This window comes from Herpailurus yagouaroundi, unplaced genomic scaffold (assembly GCF_014898765.1).
Source record: "Herpailurus yagouaroundi ecotype Mexico unplaced genomic scaffold, PumYag 140, whole genome shotgun sequence".
NCBI lineage: Eukaryota > Metazoa > Chordata > Mammalia > Carnivora > Felidae > Herpailurus > Herpailurus yagouaroundi.
Window position 1 is genome coordinate 74,917,016 of NW_024412395.1, and position 19,219 is coordinate 74,936,234.

At 38.2% G+C, this 19,219-nt stretch overlaps 1 protein-coding gene across 3 annotated transcripts in view; it reads left to right on the top strand.

Annotated features, from left to right (window-relative positions):
• The window catches only part of SLC39A10 (solute carrier family 39 member 10), a 147,007-nt gene that overhangs the window by 78,856 nt on the left and 48,932 nt on the right, over window positions 1–19,219 (top strand). The window contains exon 1 of one of the 3 annotated variants that reach the window (XM_040475715.1): window positions 93–181. The exons of the other annotated variants lie outside the window; for them this stretch is intronic. The gene's annotated coding sequence lies outside the window, so the exon portion shown is untranslated. Of the gene's footprint in view, window positions 1–92; window positions 182–19,219 lie in introns of those variants that run through there. 3 annotated transcript variants of the gene reach the window in all.

Here is a 19,219-nt window from a genome sequence, read left to right on the forward strand (position 1 = left end):
CCCCGATTTGTTTACATTCCCTCCCCCAGAACCGGCCCCATGCGCGTCGGAGACTGCGAGTCCCGGGACGGCGGGGGGGTAGAAAGGGAGACAAGAACCGGGGAGTCCGGGCTGGGTCCCTCGGGGATCCGGGCGCTGCAGTCGGCGGCGGCGGCGGCGACGAGCCGGAGCAGAGCGCGCGGTGGGCTGCGCGTGGGGCGCCGCGGCTCCTCGTGTGCGCTCTGGACTGCCGCGGGGTTGGCGGCCGGGCAGCCTTCGTTCCGCGTGCGGGGCCCCGCGCCCGACCCAGCCTCCTGTTGAGGCCGGGGATTCGCGCGAGGAGTGGGGGAGTGACCGCTGGGCGGGCGGGCGGCGGTTGGGGGGCTGCGCGCGGGCGGCCCGGGGGCCGAGGATGGCGTTGCCAGAGGAGGCGGGGACCCTAAGGCCGGAGGGTGGGAGGATCCGCAGTCAGGCCTTAGGGGGACTTGCGGCGGCGACGAATGCCTCGATTTTTCCTGTCCCGTCCTCCCCTCCGGTGGGGTCGGGCGAGGAGCCCCCGGGATGGAGCCTGGGCGCCGCTGTTAGCTGGAGGCTAACGGACGGTGGCGCCTCTGCTCCTGCCGCGGGAGGCCTCGTGGAGGCTTTCCTCCCCCACCAACCGAAAAGCCGAGGCGGGACGCGGGGGAGTTAACATCGAAGCCGGCTGGGGTCCCCGGAGCTGAGGCCTTAGGGTGGGGCTGAGGCTGAGTCGGTGGGGGGAGGCCGGGTGGGCCCGAAGGCGGCGTGGCGGCCCGGGCTTTGTTCCCGAAAGCCCTGCGGCGAGAGCGAAGTGGTCCCGGCTGGGGAAGTGGTAGCAGAACCGCCGCGGCCCCCGCCTGGCTTAGGGGTCTGCTCGGCTCGCTTTTCCCTTGGGATCGCCGAGCGCCCCAGCTAAGAAGGGGCCCCGCGTGGGCGCGGGCGATGATGTGGAAAGTCTTCCCGTGGCTTGTGTAAAGCCCGGTTCACGTGGGAGCCTGTCCACATGGGCTGTCTTTTAGGAGTTGGGCGCGAGGAAGAAGTAATCGGCCACAGCAGCAGCCCTCCTCGGAAGGGTCGTTCGCTCAAGTCCCTGTAAAAGAGTGACATAAAGCACGTAGTTTTTTTAAAAGCACGTTATATATACAGGTGGGGCGGTTTTGGTTTTGGTTTTGTTTTTAATGCCTTTTACACTGTTGAGTGCTCTGGTTTTACCTTGAAATTGAGTCGTTCTCCATAGAGCAAAACTAGCATGTGACAGGTTTACATAATTAAGAACAAATAATATACTGGAAAAGATGGAAATTTAGAATGTAGTTAATTGTAATGCACTGAAAATCTTAAGACTTTATGTACTTATTTTTTAAGGGACTTTCCTACAGATTTTGAGTATGAGTCACTTGTTCTAGATTTTGGGGGGTCCATACTAGACCACTCACATCCCTATACTCGCTGAATATTCCAGTAGGGAGAGAGATAAAGTGTCAGTGACAAGTGGTATGAAGGAAATAAAACGATATACTGGAGGGATTTTTTTGTTTTGTTTTTTAATTGCTCGATTAGCCTCAGAATGATGATTTTTTAAATGTGGAATATATAGGATTACAACAGAAACCAACTATATTGAAATAATCAAAATATTAAATATGATGAAGTAATCCATGCTTTAGTAGAGCATTAAATAGAAAGAGTAGTTTCAGGTCTAAAGCCTAATTTTAAACTAGGACTCAGTGGTCTTTAAAGGACTTAATGTGTATGATTTTTTTTTGGATAAACTATCAGGTACTGCATTTTACTCTGGTTTTGCCTGCATTCATAACTGAAATAACTAAATTTCAGAGATGAGAACAGTATTTTTTTTATCCAGATTCACAAAACAATATTATACACAGACTTCTGGTTAACACTCCTGTGCAGGAGTGACTTTGGTGCTACTTTAAAATAAGAGCTTCTCTTAAGAGGTGTCAAATCAGTAACACGTGTGATGAGCTGTAATTGTTCTTCCCATTGCCAATTTATGTTCCACACTTTACAAGCCAACATGTTTCTTCCCCTTTTTGAGCACCTGATTTTGAAGTACTTTTAGGAGGCTTCAAATTTGGTGTGCAAGTACTATTCTAGGATTTTTTTTAAAATTTTTTTAATGTTTTATTTATTTTTGAGACAGAGACAGAGCATGAGCAGGGGAGGGGCAGAGAGAGAGGGAGACACAGGATCCGAAGCAGGCTCCAGGCTCTGAGCTGTCAGCACAGAGCCTGACACGGGGCTCGAACTCACCACGAGATCATGACCCGAGCCGAAGTCGGACGCTTAACCTGCTGAGCCACCCAGGCGCCCCAAGGGTGTTTTGGTTTGTTTTTTTTTAACTGATTTATGGAGAATAGGATATAGGTGTTAGAGCAAGGGAAATTATTATAAATTATTATTAAAGAGAATTTACTTTGCTATTCACTTCCCTCAAGCTTTAGCCAGTATTGGAAAGAATTTAAGGCTTTGGAGTGAGACTTAACGGTTCAAAACTATGACCCATTATTAACTAGTTTGGTTACTTCAGCAAGCTGCTTTATCATAATCTTTTATCGATGAACTTGTGCTAAAAAAAACCTACCTCATGGGTTTACTGTGACCTTTATAAATGACATTATGAAACAAAGAGCTGCAGAAAAACTTAGTTCGTTTTAACTTCTTTTCTACATACAAATGTTTGTTTTGCATTAGTTGAAGGACTGCTTTATGTCTTTAATTCTGATAACTTGGTTACCCCCAGAATGAGATTTAATGGTCTCTACTGGGCCTTTGCCAAGGATAGTTATCCTATTGTTGTTACTTCTATGTAATAATTCATAGGTTTTTTTTTTTCTGCCTCTCAACATTTTTTTTTAACTTACAGTTACATGTGTACATCTTGTTTTCCCTGCCTGACTAAATTTCTGACTTGGGCACATATTCCATAACTTTCTGTCACATAATGCTCATGACACGTTATTCAGTGAATGCAAAGTTTGCTTATCAGCCTCTTTAATCAAGTTTAAAATTTTAATTGAATGTAACAAAATTTAAACTTAGTATTAGCCCAAGGAAATATTTTGGATAAAAATGTCATTCCTGGTCTCTGTAGTGCCTACTTCAATGGAAATGCCATGGGTTTTGCTTTTATCAAAAGGACATCAACACTAGTGCATTTTTTTTTTTGTCACTAGTGCATTTTAAACTGATACAAGAGAAATTACCCAGTAGAAACTGGAAAGAAGTATAGGTATTCAAAACAGAAAGCTATCCTTTTTCCTTTATAACAAATTTTATAACCCTATAAAGTCATCTCATTATACTATAATTCTCATTAAAAATATACTAACTTCAGCTTGGAGTTGACGTTAGAAGAATGCCCAGGCTGTCCCAACAGCTTGATGCTGCCGCCTAGTGTTTGATTTCCCTTGAAGTTTTCTTGAGCTTAGCTTCATCTTCCGAAATAAGATCTATTTAATTTAGAATGAGATTCCTTAGTGCTAGATTATATGCAGACTACCATGGGATTTCCTCCACCTGGCTAGTGTTGCTAATAAGATGGGCACGGTCATTTTGAATTGGTTAACTTGATTGCTTTTAGCTGCTAGTTTTACAAGAATGCAGCAAGTTTTGGGTGGAGGTAAAACTGTATAATGTCAAGTTTCCCTGCAAGAATAAATGTGGGGTTTTTAAAAAACAGGAGAAAGGTGTATGTTATAGGTGTATTTTTGAAGTTAGCTTTGTATATGAGTAACAGCAATTTTATTCGTCTAATCTGGGTTTATGGTGTGAAAAGAGTAATAGAAAATTTTCTGGCTTAATTTAGTCCCATTTAGCTTTGTACTGCCTTGACTGTACTGAAAATAAAATTTGAGAATATTAAACATATGGTGAGTGTTTTTTTTTAATTCAGGTTTATTTTGAACTATGATTTAGAATGATTTCTGAAAAATCTCAAGGATCTGTAATAACCACAACATTTCCTGTAGTCCTATAAGGTTTCAAATTAGACCAGTTACCAGTATTCTCAACTACTTTTTTCTTTTTCATTAATTTCTGTTTATAAGTTCTTTGAGTTGACCATGCAGTGATTTTTGAGTTTTTTCCAAAGTAAGCAAATGTATTCTCAATAAAAAAGTTACTACACTCAGAATATTCAAAAATGTACTCAGGTATGAAGGCAATTTACAACTTAAATTGTGAGGTGTTAAATAACAATAGCATTGAAATTATTTCCAACTGTTTAAGAAACCATACTTAATGTTTAGACATGTTAAAACAATTCTATCAAATAGTGGTGTCAAATTTTATTTTTCTATTAAAATGGTTTTTTTGGTTGATAATACAGGGACTGGATATTTACTAGATTTTTAATACTTGATTTTTTCATGTTAAAAGATGTTATTAGGGGCACCTGGGTGGTTCCGTCTGTTGAGCGGCCAACTTTGGCTCAGGTCATGATCTCGCGGCCTGTGAGTTCGAGCCCCGCGTCGGGTTCTGTGCTGACCGCTCGGAGCCTGCTTCAGATTCTGTGTCTCCCTATTTCTGCCCCTCCTGTGCTCATGCTCTGTCTCCCTCTCTCAAAAATAAGTAAACATTAAAAAAAAAATTAAAAAGATGTTATTAAAATGGGGTGGTGGTGGTAGGTGGCAGTGGTTACAGGTTATTAGTATAGGGATAAAACCTAACATATTCAAGTATTTAAATTATTTTAACTAAGAGTTAGTGGTAGATGATTTTATAATTAATTTTATGATTGTATTTTATAATTATTCATTATATTGTAGATCTTTTACTGCTGAAAGGGAGATAGGAGGTAATACTTGTCCTTGCATTAACATATTTCTAACAGCCGTGTTTACACTTAATAATATGTACCCTACTTTTGGGGACCATCCATTCCATTCAAAAAAGAGGTTTTGGGGGATTAGAAAAGTGAATCAGAATGTTGTAGGAAGTGTCTTTATCTTACTAATATAGTAAGATTATGTCATGGGACCAGAAATAATAAGAATTACTATGAACTACATATCGAAGAGTTATTTTTAATCCTGTAGTGATTAAGACTTGTCTGCCATTGATCACTTCAGTTTCTAGATTTATTTTCATTCATACAGAAATTAGGAAACCTAAATGGTCTTCAGTTGTAGTAATCATGAAGATGTATGTCCCACTGTCCCATTACTTTAATGTCTGTAAATAAAAAATAGTTTCAGTGCCATGACACCCATAAGCTTTTTTCTGATTTTTTCACTTTACATATTCTGTAATTTTTGAGTTTTAAACTAGTGGTTTCCCCTACAGCTGTCTGCTGAATTTGTAATTTAAAAAAAATGTATAGATTAAGTCAAGTGTCAACAAGCTATGGCCCACGCACCAAATTAGCCTGCTTTTGTAAATTAAAGATTATTGGAAAACAGCCTCTTCATTCACTTACGTATTGTGTATGGCTGCTTTTGTGTCAAAATGGCAGAATCGTGTACTTAAGAGTCTGCACTGCCCGCAATACCTAAAATGTTAATTATTTGAATAGCTTTTTTAAGTCTGCCAGCCCCTGGATCCAGTTCTTAATGTTGTGTAATTATTTGATGTGTTGCTGTTATTTAAAATAGTTAAATTTTCCTAGAACCTATGTGACCTAAAAACTAGTAGGAAGCCAATCGAATAGAAATGTGTAGGTAATGATGTGAGTTCTCATGTGTTTTTCACCTAAATAGTACAAATGCTTTTTGTTTCTTGTCCTTGCCATGTTTCCTCTATATGAGGATTAGCGCCTTTCTTATGCTTGGCGTTGGAATATGAAGCCTTTGGCCGTCAACCTTGGGTTACCACCTAATTCTGTCAACCGTTTCTTAGGTAGCATCTCTCGCAGTTTACCTTCTCTAATTTAAAATTTAAAAGGTGATCATGTCTTCCTTGTATCTCCTTCAGAACAGAAAGTGTGCCATACTGATTTTTATGCCTTAACTCCTTTTTCTCCTCTTCCCTCCTGCCTCTGATAAAGTAACTTTATTTATAGGCCTGTGAACAAATGTTTTGGTATAATAACTCTGAAGATGAATCAGTACTTTATTCTGATTATATGCAAAGAAGTATACTTTGTGCTATGTGGTGTGTTGGTTTTTTTTTAAATTTTATTTTGAGAGAGAGAGTGTGTGCTCACGTGCGTGTGCTGAGGAGTGGCAGAGAGAGAGAGAGAATCTTAAGCAGACTCTATGTCCAGTAGGGAGTCCCATGCAGGGCTGGATCCCATGACCCTGGGAACATGACCTGAGCCAAAATCAAGAGATAGGCGCTCAACCAGTTGAGCCACGCAGGCACACCTGCGCTATGTTGTAGAGGAACAGAACCTTTTGATGGAGGCGGCTGTGGAGAGATTGATTTTATATGCCTTATCAAGATATATAGAATAATATGAGTAGGTATTACATTATAAAACAATGAGATCAGTAAAACAATGTTAGAAAAACAGATCTTGTGTAATTGTAATGTTTATTACATGACTAAAATTATATAAAAATGTAGAAAAATTAGGTAGTATAGATTCTGATATTATAAAGTAGTGAGATCATGTTTTCCATTCTAGTGTATCTTTTTTAGTGTAGAATTTCAACTGACTTCATGACTTGTTAATGTTTGGAACACACTTTTTTTTTTTTTTAACGTTTATTTATTTTTGAGACAGAGAGAGACAGAGCATGAACGGGGGAGGGTCAGAGAGAGGGAGACACAGAATCTGAAACAGGCTCCAGGCTCTGAGCTGTCAGCACAGAGCCCGACGCGGGGCTCCAACTCACGGACCGCGAGATCATGACCTGAGCCGAAGTCGGACGCTTAACCCACTGAGCCACCCAGGCGCCCCAAGGAACACACTTTTTAAGATGTTTGTTTTAAGTTAGGATACTCTATAGTTATTTTCAAATGAAGTGCCAGTGTAAATAGAAAGTTTATTTTCAAGAAAATAATCATACCAATCCAATAAAAATGAGGAAGGAAGAAAGATGTGCTAAAATCAAATCATTGTAAGATTTTGGGAAAAAGGTGCTCTTTAAATTCAGTGTAGGGGTACCTGTGCCACTCAGTCAGTTAAGTGCCTGACTTCAACTCAGGCCGTGATCTCACGGTTCGTGGATTTGAGCCCCAAGTCGGGTTCTGTGCTGACAGCTCAGAGCCTGGAGCCTGCTTCAGATTCTGTGTCTCCCTCTCCCTCTCTCTCTCTGCCTCTCCCCTGCTCACGTTCTGTCTCTCAAAAATAAACCAACATTAAAAATATTTAAAAAAATAAATTCACTGTGATATGTAATTTAATTTACAATTTATAAAGCAAACATAGCTTTTCCTAGGAAGATTTTCGCCTAAATACAAGTACTTGAAAATTTATTGAAGATAAAATATAAACTTTCTTAGTTAACAAATAAGTATATGAATATTACATGTTAGTTCACTTGATGTTTTTTCCCTAAAAAAGAAACAAATTTAGGGGTCATGTTAATTTTAATTGTAGGTGTTTTTTTTTTAAAGAAGAAAATACTAAAAATAGGGAGAAAAAAACTTCTTAAATTTTAGAAACCATTGAAGAAATTGAAAAAATTCATAAGTTTCATTGCATGTATATGAAAACATCTATACAGGAAAGGGAAAACATTGTAATCAAACTAAAAAGACACTGCACAGACTGAAGATATTTTTTTGTAGAATATATGACCAAGTCATATTATTTAAAAGCTCGTATATGTTGGTAAGAATATTGAGACACCAGGAATAATTATAAAGTATAGATAAAAATAAGGCAAAATCTTTTATTCCAAAATTAATAGTACCAAGTACTAAAGAGAATGCAATGATCATACTGCTGGTGGCAGTATAACCAAACTTAATTTCTCTAGAAACCAATTTGGAAAGATGTAACAAGACCTGAAAAGTGTTAACATTTTTTTTTGTAGTCTTTCCCTACATCTTGGAATTGCCCAAGCAAGTAACCAAAATTAATAGCACAAATTGAAATTATAATGATTGCGTATTGTGATTAAAACTCTACAAACAAATGCTTGTGAAACTCTTGAAACTGTAAGTAATTCATTTTCTTCCACATGTGACAAAATGTGATTTTGTTAACAAAAGCTTAAGATTTATAATTGCTGGCTTTTATTTTTAGGTTTTTTTTTTCCTTTTTTCTTCTTCCCCAGTGAGTAATTGCAACTTGAGTGATTGCAATTCGGCTTATTTAAGCATATTTTTAGTTTTATTCAATCAAAGTTTTATGTGAATATAAAGTATTAAATAGTCTGTGAGGATTTTAGGGAAAAGGATAAATAAATCAGTCCCTTGTCTTCCTTCTTTTACATTCTTCTGCCTAGAGAGACAAGGGACTTCTTTCGTTTCATTAGTTGATTATCTTGCTAATTCACTGCTATGTCTCCAGTGTGTCCATTAATTCTTGTTGATTTTCTATTTAAGTCATTTGTTTAGTGAAGGATGAGGATTTAGCACTCTTCCTCCCCTCTGTACCTTCTCCCATTTTCTATATCCCTGGTTTTTCAGTACAATTATCCTGTAATTTTGATTTAGAACATTTATATTTTAATGACTATAAATTTTATAATACACAGCTATTAAACTTATTTTTTCTTATCTGCACAACTGTGTTTTCCTGGCATTAAAACTTAATTTCTTTCTTTTTTTTTTTCTACGTGCCTGTATGTCACAAAATCTTTCTCCGCTCTGTATCTAAATGTAGCTTTGTAAGAAAGGGAATGTGCCCTAGGATGACTGTTTATAGAATGATTTGTAGTTTTCTTATATGTTGGACATTGTTAAACCTGATAATAAAGATGGATTGATAATTGATAATGAAATCGGTACTTTGCTACTAAAATTAATATCTTCAGTATTTGAATTACATTTTTGTTAAGATTTTATTAAATGACAGAACTGAATCTTCACTTTGTTCAACAATTAAAAGGACCTTGATGGCTTAAAATAACTAGAAGGACACCGAAAATCACAAAGCTTCCATGGTGGGGATGAAATAGCCTGCGTTGTCAGCATCATTAAAACATGTTATTAAAAAAATGTAAGAAAAAGTGTTGTAAAAAGATTGCCCTGGACATTCTGTGTTTTTGTTGTTGTTGTTGTTGTTTTTTCCTCTGTCTTCATGGAAAGGAAGGATCATTTTATTGGCAGTGCTTATGGATAACAAGCTGGTGCAAAATAAAGGACATGTAACAGTGATACAAAGGAAGAGTCAAGATGAATGTGGTGATAAAAATTTGAGAGTGGCAATAACTATTCTTAGAATGAAGGCAACTGCCAGTGGTGATGAGTCAATTAGGTGTGTGTGTCATTCAGGTCCTAAGGTTAACACTCTGCATCCTCTTCATGCTGCATGTTATGTTGGTTTATATGCATTTGGAGTGAGAGGTTGAAGTCCATTTACTTCAAGGGTAACTAAAATCACAAACATTTTAGTAGCTTCAAGGCATCACGGTATTTTGTGACTGGTAAAGGCCATTACATTTACTAATGTCAGATCAAATATTTGTTCTTTGTATTCACAAGCAGCAGAACAGACACAAGAGTATCATAGGTGGCTTTCAACAGCATGGTTCCAGGCTCCCTGTAATGAAAACTTGAAGAGCAGAGACTTGAGATAGACTTGTTTTGACATCAGTGAGAAAATGTAGGTTTGCACATGAATGCTTAAATACAATAAAGATGGATTTGATATGTTGATGTTTGGTTTGGTACATTGAATGAAGGCTCAGATTTTTTTTTTTAAATTTTTAATGTTTATTTTTGAAAGAGAGTGTGAGTGGGGGAGGGGCAGAAAGAGAGAGAGACACAGAATCTGAAGCAGGCTCCAGGCTCTGAGGTGTCAGCACAGAGCCCAACATGGGGCTCAAAGTCACGAACTGTGAGATCATGACTGGAGCAGAAGTCAGACGCTTAACTACTGAGCCACTCAGGCACTCCAAGGCTCAAATATTTTTATTCTTTCTCTCTTGGTAAAAGTTATTGAAATGGTAGCAGCACTGAATTATGCCCAAGCTCAATTATAGCATGCATCTATCTAACTTTTTGTATGTATGAATCTTAGTGGAAATATCAAGAGATTGTTGGAACTGTGCTATTTTGGGAAGAGCTACATTGGCATTCCAAACTAAAACTATGGCATTAGTAGGTTAGGTATCTGGTGAAGGGAGGAATGAAAAACAGACCTTGAGGCTAGGACGATTTTGCTCTTCCTGTTGAGAACTCATTACTGAAATAGATTTATACCTTGAAAAGTTATTTTTTTCTTCTGCCTTGAAAAGTTTTGTGATGTCAATGAAACTGGTATGTTGTGATGATTCCTACTCAGGCACTAGTGAATTGGGTGCCTCTTGTAATCTAGAATTGGTCTTGGATGTACTAATGCTGCATGTGCTCTTGAATATTTTTGCACTTGATCTTAGCCAAAAGGCCGAGAAGCGATTGAATATTTTTGATAGCACTCTTTAAAGGAATCAAAACAAAGGGACTTTTTCTCCCTGCTTATATACTTTATGAAAGTTAAGTGAAAGATACATAGAGTCACATCTAGTGGTCGTAACACTGTAGGTTAATATGCTTAATTGTTTTACAAACATATATACTTGTTTTACAACCAATTTTATATGCATTAGTTCAATTGATGGATAAATGTAGGTGCTTTCCCCCATTTTGCAGATGAGAAACAGTGTCAGTACTGGGATGAATTTAGAGCAAAGGTTTCTGGCCCCTTGTTCTTTACTATGTACAAAAACATTATTCAATGGGAGTATAGCAGAAATGTGACTTAAAACTGGATCCTTGTTATATTACTCTTAATGCTACTTGCACTTAAATAGCATTTAACATCAGTGAAATGAAAAACGTTTAGAGGTCTTACCACTTTAAAAAAAAATACACATTTTACTTGGTTGTCATAATTACTGTGAAATAGAACAGGAATTAATATCCCCACTCTGTAAGTTAAGTAATTTGCCCAGCAACTCATAGCAAGTGAGTTGGCAGAGCCAGATCTCTATTTTTGACTCCTAGAGTAGTGTTTCTGCAGTATGCAAACAGTCTCATTGCTTCTCAGCCATTTTGTGTGTACTGCTGTTGAATCACAGAGGGAAACTAAATTGTTACCTGACTACCAGTATTGATAAAGATTAATAAAGTCATTCAGTGGTATAAGTGCCAGTTCATGTGATTCAAGATAAAAATAAAACTAATTTCTGCCATTATTTAAAGAAGTCCTGTAATGAAACCCGTAAAAAAAAAATGAAGTCCTTTATGAAATTGAGATACCATGTACATTTATTAAGTGGATTTTCACATTGTTAACTTTAAAGCATGATAAATTTATATAATCCAGGTTGGGTGTTTTAGTGATTTTTTTTTTTGTTTTCTCCTTCATCGATCTTCAAAATACCAATCTAGAGCATTGAAATGGCTAGTTTTAAAACCTTGCTAAGCAATTTATAGTATTTTTCTTATTATTTTGTGATTGTGTTGTGTGCGTATGTATGAGAGAACAAACTGAGATACAGACCAAAACTTTGGATTCTTTCATTTGGTTTTCATTTTTCTTTTAAAAAATACCAGCTTGAGTATTTTTTTGAGTATTTTTTTTAAGTCAAATGTTGAGTGATCATACACAGGATATACTACATTAGTTGGCCTTTCCAGTAACAGCAACCTATTGTTGCCAATAGAATTATTTTAGTGTTTATTAGTTATTTTTCTTATGTCAAGCAATCATTTTGTTAACTGATCTATTGATCATCTTATTGACTTTGTAATATTAACTGTAAGTAATAGACAATTTGTTTTCCCTTTAAAAGTGTTCTGGTAGTATACATTGGTAATTATCTCAGTGTTCTCTACGTTATTTTAAAATATGCTGATGTTGTACAGAGTCCTAGACATTCAGGTTAGAGGACTATCACAAACTTGAACTATCACCTTGATCATGTTGTATATCTTCTTTGGGTCTTAGATTTCTGTGTGTAAAATAAGACTGTTTAGCTAGTATACTTAAATATCTTTTTATCTTAAACTTTCTATGGTTCTGTTATGTCTGTCTATATGAAATAAAGTTAATTGTCTTTAGACAAAATATCTATAGAAATATAATGTTAGCAATTAGTGTAATTTCAGAGTTTGTTCTTGATATAGGTGTTTTATTTAAAAATTTAAAAAGTTGTAATTTGGCACTTTATTCAGGAAAAATTATAATTGAAAGCCTATAATTAAAGATGTTTGTAAGCTTTTATAAAAGAGCTTGGTATGGAGATTATCAGCCCTAATTACTTATGTTTCTTTTAAGTGTAGTCATATAGTGTTTTTTTTTAATATATGAAATTTATTGTCAAATTGGTTTCCCTACAGTACCCTAGTCATATAGTTTAAGATCCTTTGGTTACCAATAATACCTTTTTTCTTTGTGGTTAAGAAATGGATTTTCTCTTACGTTATTTTTAAGTGCATGTGACATTGGTAAAATTAGGTCTATAGTTTAAGTTATGTAAGTATCAGTATATTGGTTTTGAAAATGTACTGTTATTATATAAGCTGTTATCATTGGGAAAATCAAGTGAACAGTGCATGGAAACTGAACTGTTTTTATAACCTATTACCTTAAATTATTTTAAAATAAGTTAAAAACTAAATTTGTCTCTGGAGATGGTTAAATATAGGTCTGTTTCTACAAGCTGTATATTGAGGATTTTACTAATTGGAAATTGAAATACACTTTTTTTTTTAAGGTTTTATTTTTAAGTAAATTCTACGTTTATTTATTTTTTGGGACAGAGAGAGACAGAGCATGAATGGGGGAGGGGCAGAGAGAGAGGGAGACACAGAATCAGAAACAGGCTCCAGGCTCTGAGCCATCAGCCCAGAGCCTGACGCGGGGCTAGAACTCACGGGCCATGAGATCGTGACCTGGCTGAAGTCGGACGCTTAACCGACTGCGCCACCCAGGCGCCCCAGTAAATTCTATAGCCAACATGGGGCTTGAACTCACAACCTCCATAGCAAGGGTTGTGCGCTCCACCCACTGAGCCGGCCAAACGCCCCTGAAGTATATAGTCTTTATATATACTTTACATAAGGATTTTTAAAAAGTATATATACTTTACATAAGGATTAAAAATTGTTTTCTCTTAAATAAAACATACCTCCAGCGAAGTACCCAAATGTTAAGTATAAACTTTGACAAATTTTCATGAAGTGAACACACCCATGTAACCAGCACCTAAGAAATAGAGCATTAACAGCAGCCCAGAATTCCTCTCATGACTTCTCCCTGCCACTTCCCATACCGAATTACAACCACTACCTTCACTAAATATATAGTTCTGACGCTAATGTTGAAATATTAGTGACTTTTACAGGAAAATATTGGTAGATCTCATTTTTATTTGCATTTAAAGCAAAATATTTCCATGAGAAATTGTATAATTGATTAGCACAGTGATTGTTATTTAATTGTGAATTAACCTGACCCTTACTATAGAAATTATACAATGATGGAATATTTAAACTTTTAACCAATGATATACTGGAAATCAGTAACAGAAGATGAAATGAAAATTGAATGTGTAATGGCAACTGCTCGTTGTTCAGAATCCATTCATCCTTTCTGGTGCAGTAGGATCATTCATAGATGTCTTACCCAGAAGGCTCGGATAAACAACTAGATATATTTGCTGAAGTGGAAAACTAACACATTGTCAATGCACAGAAACTTAGAAAACTCCAAAACACACAAAAAAAGAGACAATAGAATATCTTGGCTTGGGCAAAGCTCAGTCCTACAAAGGCCAGTACTTAGGGTTGAATGATAAATGGACTTAGGTGACATATCCTCCATTCCTTCTTAACAGAAAGGATCCTCTTTTTGCTGTGGTTAGAAAAGGATTCTTAACCTCCATGGAATGCTTGAGAAACTCCTGGATAAGTTGTGGTTGAGGCTATATGTGCCAGTCTCCTTAGAGCTGATTGAGGCCATGTGACTAAGTTCTTGCTATTGGAGTATTAGAAGTGATACATGCAATGTCTGCTTCATTTGCTGCTAAAGAAAGTTCTGTACCTGGACTTCAATTTTTTCTGTTTTACTAATGATTGGAATAGCACTCATGTAAGGCTGATGTATCTGATTGATTGGAGTGGAGGTGCTCACAGACCTGGAGCAGTCATCTTGGACTGTTTTGTTGTTGTTGTTTTTTAATTTGTTTATTTGGGCCGGGGGGGGGCGGGTAGAGGCTTCAGGCAAGTGGGGAGAGGGGCAGAGAACAAGCAGGGAGGGAGAGAATCCTAAGCAGGCTCCACGCTGTCAGCACAGAGCCCAGCACGGCACTCAAGATCCCATGAACTGTGAGATCATGACTTAAGCCAAAATCAAGAGTTGGACGCTTAACCGACTGAGTCATCCAGGTGCCCTGTCTTGGACTGTTTTTGACAGAGAAATAAACTTGAGTGTTTCTTAAGCCATTGCCCTTTTGGGAGAGGTTCTTTGCAGTAGCTGTTTGGTCTATGCTAACTAATTCATACTTCATCCAAATGACTCTCAAAGCACACATTTGCTGTAGCAGTTCTGAACTAAAGTTGGAAAGTTTATGAATGATTTAAACACATAACACAGGTTTAAAATTACATGTCACTCATGTGCTTGCATTCCTATGATCTCTTACATGTAAATAATTAGAGGAGTCAAGATATTTAGAATTCTTGGTAATAAATAGAGTACTATACATTTAAAACATGACAAATGAAAATTTAAATCTCACATAGACCATCTGGTTTTTGTGTTTCATGTGAAACTGGTAACCAAAGAGTTAATGGGACTAGCAAGCACAGCTGCAGCTTTAACCCAGACCTTTTATTTTGTTTGTCTTTAAATATCCCTGACTCTCCTCTTTGAGGGAGGCAGATTTGAGCCTTCCTCTCTTGTTGCCTTGTCTCCTTGTTTGACTGCCTTTCAAATAAACCCTTTCCTGGCTGTATACTCAGTGTTGCAGTGATTGGCTTTGCTGTGCATTGGGCATATGAACTTGGGTTCAGTTACAAATTTGGCAAGCCAACCGGGCGCTCTTTGCCTCTGGTTTGTTGGTCCCCAGTCAGTAATAGAAGTCTGATGACAAGTCCAAGCAGCTGCCTTGGCTCTTTTTCCTGGGGACCATCCCCAGAGCCCCACCCCAACAGGGCACCATTGACTTTTGGTGCTCAATTTAGCCCTTGTGGCAAGGAAACCATTTTTGGTTTGGACGGATGTCTATTGGTAAGTGCTTCATGTGCCATGCTTGGCCTGTGAGCTTATTTCTTCCTTCTCTTTGGTTTGGCTTCGATTTTTTTCTCTCATTTGATTACCTCCAAGTAGGGAGTTTTGGTTCTCTTAACCTTTTCTTGCTTAAAGAATGGCTAACTAGGAAGTCATTTGGTTCGTTGGTGAAGCCTTACTTTTGGGGAGGAAACAGTGCTCACAGAGGTGCTATGGACTTCATTTGGTTTGTTTGTTGCTGCAGCTTTTGGTATCTTTGGACAAAACTGGCCATATTCTAATTGGAAAATGGGAAATGACAATTCATTTCCCACATGTAGACCTTTGGGTTGTAGTCTCCAGAATTTGGCAATGTTTACTTATGAATCTATGGAAAGAAAAAAAATCATCTTTTTGTAACACTGCTTGGCCACAATATTTATTTGACTCCAGAGAAAATGATTAATTAATGGACCCATAAATTATAATACCATCTTCCAATTAGATTTGGTTTTTTTGTGTGTGGGTTTTTTTATTTCATTTTGAGAGCAAGAGAGAGAGTACATGGGTGAAGGAGGGGCGGAGAGAGAGGGAGAGACTCCCAAGCAGGTTCCACATTGTCAGCATGGAGCCTCACTCGGGGCCAGTCTCATGAGCTGTGAGATCATGATCTGAGCCAAAACAAAGAGTTGGATGCTCAATGAGTCTTAATGTCGGAAGTACCCCATATTTGTAATTGGTTTTTCTATCTGTTAGAAATAAGTTTTTTAGATTTATGGTCTAAATTTTTAAACAGAGGTTTTTCTTTATCTTCGAACTACCTACAAAAAACCCTCTGTATTTGCCTTTAGAATCTCTTTGCCACCTTGGCTAAATAGATAAGTTTTGTGATGATCTGTAATCCTATTTAAAAAACCAGTTTTTTAATGTTTATTTTTGAGAGGTAAACAAAGTGCAAGCAGGGGAAGGGCAGAGAAAGAGGGAGACACAGAATCTGAAGCAGACTCCAGGCTCTGAGCTGTCAGCACAGAGCCCTACGCGGAGCTCAAACCCACGAACTGTGAGATCATGGCCTGAGCTGAAGTTGGTCACTTAACCGACTGAGCCACCCAGGTGCCCCAGATCTGTAATCCTATTTTAAGCGTCTGCTTTAAAACCTGATATTTCTATTTTCCCAAATTCAAGTAATTAACTCCCTTCCCTTCCCTTCCTTTCCCTTCCTTTCCTTTTTTCTTTTCTTTCAGAGAGAGTGCATGTGCCCGCGAGTAGGGGAGTGGGGGGCAGGGGAAGAGAGAGAGAGAGAGAGAGAGAGAGAGAGAGAGAGAGAGAGAAAGAAAAGAAAGAAAGAAGGAAGGAAGAAAGAAAGAAAGGAAAGAGAGAGAGAGAGAGGGAGAAAGAGAGAGAAAGAGAGAGAGAGAGAAAGAAGAAAGAAGGAAGGAAGGAGGAAGGAAGAAAGAAGGGAGGAAGGGAGGAAGGAGGGAGGGAGGGAAGGAGGGAAGGAAGGAAGGAAGGAAGGAAGGAAGGAAGGAAGGAAGGAAAGGAAAGGAAAGGAAAGGAAGGAAGGAAAGGAAGGAAGGAATCAAGGAATCAAGGAATCAAGGAATCCCAAGCAGGCTTCACACTCAGCACAGAGCCTGATGCAGGGCTCAGTCTCACAAACTGAGATTATGACCTGAGCTGGAATCAAGAGTCAGATGCTTAACTGACTGAGCCACCCAGGTGCCCCACCCCCCCAAATTCAACTTCTAAGTGAAGTCTTTTTGACTAATGAGTCTAGTTTATTTGGTATATCAAATTACATGAGAAGCATTATCAAAGAAGATGATAAACCTTCTTAGGTTATATTGTATAGGTAAATGCTATAGCTGTTCCAGAAATTATGTAAAATTCCTAGTGAATGTTTTCATATATCCTCATATAATGTCATCACTTGTAATTTTAATTACCGAAGTGTCCCAGAATTTCCTTGTTAATTGCATTGTAATGACAAATACCCGATACCTTTAAGAGATCATAAAATTAAACCAAGAATTCCCAGAACTAGTGAGAAAACTGCATTGTTTTTTGTGGAGATGAGGGTGACTTTAGAGAGAAGTTATGTTTCAGTAGTGCACCTTGGTGGATGTTAGATTCCAGTTCTGATTAACTATCTTTGTTGTTTTCCTATAAAACTGGTCTGGATCCTGAATTCTTCTGTTTTTCTCAAATGTCTGGCTAAGACCCTCCAAACTAACATTTCTAATTTTCTCCTTTTCTCTTCACTTGGAATCATTGAGAACTAAAACTGCCCTTTTTTTCCGAAGCCCTGCAAACTGAGGCTAGACACTTTGAGGTGTATTTCAGAGAAAATTGCCACAACAGCTCATGTTTAGACAGTTCATGCCTGTTGCTGTATGGGCCACTCAGGTCACCAGAGATATACAGATAATTGAGCGAGTTTATCCCAGCTGTCCTCATTTGACAGATCTGCTGTTGGAACATCCAGATCTTAAGATGTTCACAGAAGCAGAAGAAGTTCACAGAAGGATCAAGGATAAAGAAGAACACTGGATGCAGTGGTAACCTATCAGCTATTATTCATTGCCAAGATCACCAGAAATTAGACTGCTTGATTGCTCAAGGGAACAGGTGGGCCTATCAAGCTGCCAAGCTGGCACCTCAGAAAGATTCCAAAACCCTCTGTAATGGCTTTAGTACGAGACATAGACTTAACTGTCAACCCCAGTACTCTTCTGAAGACCTAAAAGAGGTGGAGAATGGGATTTTGGACACATTACTGGCACTAAAGCCAGCTGGAAATACAATGAACAGGAGATAATCCTTATCCCAGAACATCTCATGGAAAAAATAGTCATATTCACCAAAGCACCCCACATGGGTGAGATTGTTACTTTTCAGTGGATCCAGAAGTACATTGTGGGTCCCAATCTTTAGAGAACCATCAAGAAGTCCGAAATGTGACATTTGTGATGAAAACAATCATAAGACTGGGCCCCCACCATTTCTAAAAGGTGTACCACTTAGAGTTATCAAACCTAAAGAAGACTGGCAGGTAGACTTTACTATGATACTACAAACAACAAGTGATTTTTGATATTTGCTAATATTTGTAGGCACCTTTTACAAGTTGAGTTGAACTTCTCCATGCCATTCAGAGAAGGCATCAGAAGTTATCAAAACACTGCTAAACAAAATCATTTCTAGATTTGGATTGCTGCTAACAATTTAGAGCGACAATGGAGTGGTATTTGTGGTGAAAGTCAATAAGCAGTGTCCAGTGCCCTGGGCATTAAATAATGAAAATTACATGCTTCATGCAGAAACAGAAAATCAGCTGGGAAAACAGAAAAATGAACCATATGCTTAAAAGAACCTTGGCAAAAATTTGCAGAGAAACCAATTCAACTTGGGGAAAAAGTCTTGTGGGTTTCCCTGCTTTGGGTAAGAGTGGCCCCTAGCAATAAGCTTGGCTTAAGCCCCTATGAAATGTTGTATGGAAGACCCTTTCTACATCCTTTTTATGACTTAAGAGTTCCTGATGGGAGCACTATGGATACTATCAGGTATGTTCAATATTTGGGAAATACTTAACTGATACACATAAGTTTGCTTCCAGCAGGTTGATGTGTACCCCACAGATGTTCACTTATACCACGTGATACCTGGAGACTTGGTGTTATTAAAGAGAAGCACTCAGAGGACCTTGTTGGACAGGACCTTCTGCAGTGCTGTTGACCATCCATTCTTCAGTGAAACTAAAGGGAGTTAAGCCATGTATTTATCACTCAAGTGAAGCTGGTTCCATAAGAATCCACAGGTTCCCTATACCCTGTTGGCAAGGAGAACATTGAAAAGAACGCTCCTTGGATCAGTGAGCCTCTGAAAGACCTAAAACTACTATTTAGGACATTTGGTTATCAGTATTTTGTATTTTCAAGTGTTTGCAAC